This window comes from Gossypium raimondii, chromosome 10 (assembly GCF_025698545.1).
Source record: "Gossypium raimondii isolate GPD5lz chromosome 10, ASM2569854v1, whole genome shotgun sequence".
Classification (NCBI taxonomy): domain Eukaryota; kingdom Viridiplantae; phylum Streptophyta; class Magnoliopsida; order Malvales; family Malvaceae; genus Gossypium; species Gossypium raimondii.
The window spans coordinates 26,465,460-26,470,013 of NC_068574.1; positions in this window are offsets into that span (position 1 = coordinate 26,465,460).

The following is a 4,554-nucleotide window of genomic DNA, read 5'->3' on the forward strand; positions in this document are numbered from 1 at the left end:
CTAGAGTTCAATGGTGTGTCTTGGTGCTAATTAATGCATGATTTATGTGAATGTAAGCAATTATTCAATGTTTAATTGAATTTTGAACTTTACAAGTTAGGAATTTGAAGATGAATATGTGACAAGTAGTCGGTGTGACTACAAATGCGATATGAAAGGATTATGTTCTTATAATATAATTTAACATATTAAATTTCTTACGAACCTTTGATTTTTATTTTATTTAAGTCCTTACATAATTTATGTTATAATATTAGTTATAGAAATGTCATTGATTTGATTACTCAACATTCGATTTGTTTTCCATGTTTACGATAGGTTTAATTGTGTGCACTCTTTGTTATTAGCATCCAGTAGAAAATCTTGCATTCATCGAGTTGGTGAAACTTTTGCTATTTTGGTCGGCATGTACCTATAGGATTTTATGTTATATTAAGTTTAGTTGGAGAACTATTTCATACTTCGAGATGTTATATAAATAGGCATACATGATAGTTGATAATGGTTTGTACTATGTACATGTTTGGTGTTGGTATTGCTATACGAGTATTTAGATGAGGTTATAATGCTTTAGATGTGAATCGATATACATATACTTAGAATAGAGAATGTGAATCGGTATATATATAGTTGGAATAGGTTAATAGTTGAGATATTAGTATATTAATCATGACATTTCTATGGGACTAAATATATGATTTGAATTTATTATGGAACGAATGATGTTAGTTGCTTTAACAACAAATGTGATATCTCGTTGTTCGGACTCGACGGTTGGGTCGGGTAATGGGGTGCTACAAAAGTAATGCAGGTCGTATGTCTAACGTGAGCTGTGAACTTAAAGTAGGGGGACCAGTGAAACTAGGCAACATAAGGGGAGAGACTTGGACTTGAGCTTGCAAACCATAGCCAAGTTGCTAAGGATTTAGGCAATTGGCAGGCTAAGGATGACACATTAAGGGGTTCTGGGTCTGGACTTGATAATGCTAGGATCTATTTAGCCAAACATTCTTCTAGAAGTTTTGCCGCAAATGGAATTTGCCAAAATGTGCAATGCAAAGATTCAGACATGGTTGTAGTTGATTTAGAAGTTAATGAGCATTTGGGTAATTTATTTAAGCCCCCTGAGTCTTCCAATTTTTTAGGTGACTCCCCTATGACTACTACGCATTTTAATCCTACTTTTGAAGAGTTGGAAGGGACGATGGTGGTCTTAGATTGAAAGATACTTGACCCACTGAAGCATTCGAAAATCGGTTTTAAGGAAAATGCTAATCCAAATGATGGAAAAGCCTTGGGGGACGATGGAGCCGATAGTATTGGAAAAGGAGTGTCTAATTCCAAAGCTCGAGGTTTAGGTGATAAAGGCAAAACGAGCTAAAATGGTAAAAAAGTTAATTAGACCATTCAAAATCGTGGAGGCAAGTCCAAATTAGTCGGCGCTAGCCGTGTTCCTTTGTTTGAGTCTATGAATTCTATGGTTGATTTAATGCTCAACTAGACATGGAAATTAGCATAGCACTAGAGGCTTTGGAAGGAAAGAAAAAACTAGAGCCTGAAAGCTCTAAGCAGTAGGGTTGGTATTGTTCTTACTTATTTTTTTTATGGATTTGACAGTTTTCTGTTAGAATTGTTAGGGATGTGCTAGTCTGAAATTTCCTTATATTTTTCGTGAATACAAAAGAGAGCCATAAGCCCTATATTGTTAGTTTGCTGGAGACAAGGGTAAGTGGTTTCAAATCAGATAAGATTATAACTTGTTTGGGTTTTTATTTTTCACACCAGGTGGAGGCTATTGGTTTCTCTAGAGGCATTTGGGTGGGATGGAAGGACCCAATTTCTATTGAGATTCTTCGTAGTAACCCCCTATTTGTTTGTATTCGAGTTCTGAGGGAAGGTTTTGCATTGCCTATTCATATTGTTTTTGTTTATGGAAGCTTAGATAGGTAGAAAATGAGGAGGCTATGGGAGGGCCTTAAGTCTGTTATCTCGACCAGTAATATTACTTGGGTAGTTATTGGTGATTTTAATGTGCTGTTATCTTCTAATGATAAAAAATGAGGGCATAAGGCTAGAAGGGGTTGCCCTTTGCTTAATGATTTTCTAGAGACATCTGAATTGTAAGATTTGGGATTCAAGGGGCCTGCTTTCATAGGCATTAAGGTAGGTGATAACTCTTGAAAATAGTTATAATTCATGCCTTTAGACTAGGCTAATTGTCTGTACTTAAGTGAACTTAGTTGCATTTTAGGAAATTATTTTAGCATTTTTAGAATATTGCATAAGAAGCTTGGACTGTGCTTAAATATTATTATTTGTTACTTTTAATTGCTTGTGGTAGGGTTGCGTTTGGTGGTTTGGTAGGTGAAGGTTGAGGAATGAGAAATAAAGGAATGAAGGTTTGTCGGGGCAAAAAGTTGGACATTTTGTCAACTTCTATGCCGTGGCAATTCTAAGAAGACCGAGTCAACACTCAACGCATACCAGTTTCAACTCAACTGTACTTGTACTAGAAAAATCTGCCTAAAAAAGAGGAGAAGATAATCCTGGAATGTTTGTTTTTATCCTAGAAAAAGTAATTAAAAAAGAGGATAAGATAATCTTGCATTGTTGAAAAAAAGAATTTAAAAAGAGGAGAAGATAAACATGGGTTGTTGGATTTACCCTAGGGAAAAACTATAAAAAGCCAAAGGAGGAAACCCTAATCGACGAACAAGGGTGGAGATTCATAAGTGAAACTAGAGGGTAGTGGTTGAGTAGAGACAGAAAGAGAAAGACGAAGGCAGTCCCCAAAACAATCCGTTTTTTTCAACAGTGACGAAACAGTGGTTTTGGGGCCACAATTTCCATCGTGTTGACCTGTAAATATTATTTATAGAATATTTATGGAGTCATTAGGGTCGTATTAAAAATTGATTAAGAAATTTTAACGTTTAGATAGCTAATTAAAGAAAAAGAACTAAATTGTAAAAGGTGCAAAACTTGTTAATTATTGCATTTGGGTGATTTAATAATCTAATTATTAAATGTCAGAGGGCTAATAAGGAAATTAGATCATATATAAATTAAGTGGACGATCTAGTATGGTTTTTAAAGAAATTTTAGTTGATTTTAAAGGTTAAAAAGGTAAATAATCAATAAATAAACAAAAACAAAACATGAGATTATCATCTTCTTCTTCAATTTTCCATGCTAAAGCCGAATAGCCATGGTTGCTTAACTAGGAGAATCAGCCAAGTTCAATACCTTGCATGTAAGTGAAATTGATACTCGTTTCTTGTAATTTTTATGTTTTTGAGATTGTTGCAACTATGGCCAGCTAGCTCGTACCTTCGTTTTTGAATTTGTTTTAAATTTTAGAAGTTTCCATTGATGAATCTTGAATTTTTTAATGATAATTATGTGTTTGAAGCTTTGATTGTGGTATTTGGTTGTTTTGTGAAGTGATTTTTTTTATATTTTGATTACAGATTAAATTGTTAAAATATCAAAATTTCAAGGTTTAATGGTGATTAAAAGGTGTTTTATGGATTTTTTAGAGGCCTTGAACATCCGGTTGGTATGTAAGTCTTTAGAAATGGTTAATTTGATTATTTTCGGGTTAAAGGCCTAAATTGTAAAAGTTTGGGACAATTGTGTAATTTTAAAAAAATAAAAGGGTATAAAATGTAGAATAAATTAGATTATGAAATGAAAGTTAATATTGGGAAATTTTGCATTTTAGATCAAGACCTTGTTGATTTACATAGAAAAGGAAAAATTGTTAAATAGTCATTGAATTTCTGCAACTATTTCAATTTCGTTCAGTTAAGTTCGTTCGGTTTATAATTTGATATTTACATGAATTGTATGATGATATAATGTGAAATAGTTTATTTTAATTGTTTAATTGGTGTTATAATGTTGTTGGGAAAATGTTATTGAATTTTGGTACTTGGGTTGGATGAACGCGAGATAGAGTACGACTAAATGATGGCGCGTTACGTGGAGTTTGAGTGGAGACTGATGTGCTGTGATATATATATTTTCCCGGGTATACTGAGGTTCAGCATTTGTTATGAACCCTCATGTTATACTATCCTGATCTAACGTGTTATGGGGGCGGATATATAGCATGTGGGCTAAGCACTTAGTGCTGTGGTGTGTTATCTGTTGGATTAGCTCTTATGAGCATTTAGCATGTTATCGGTTGGATTATCTCTTATGAGCATTTGGCATGTTATCAGGTGGATTAGCTCTTATGAGAAATTGACGTGTTTCTGTTGGATTACTTGTGTACTCAAATCTGTAAGTCGCTCATCAGGTCGTAAAATTTTGCATTATAGGTTATTTAATGATTTTGAAAGGCATGACATGTATTTGACATCATGAATTAACCCGTTGTGGACATATATGTTTTCTCGTAGATTATTATTTAAACTTTGAATTGAATTATGCAATTCACCAGTTTGATATTGTGGATGACGGGAAACACTTGTTGTTGAATTATTTTTAATTGAATTGTTATATTTACTTCGGTAAGATTTATTGTTTCTGTACGACGAATTTACTAAA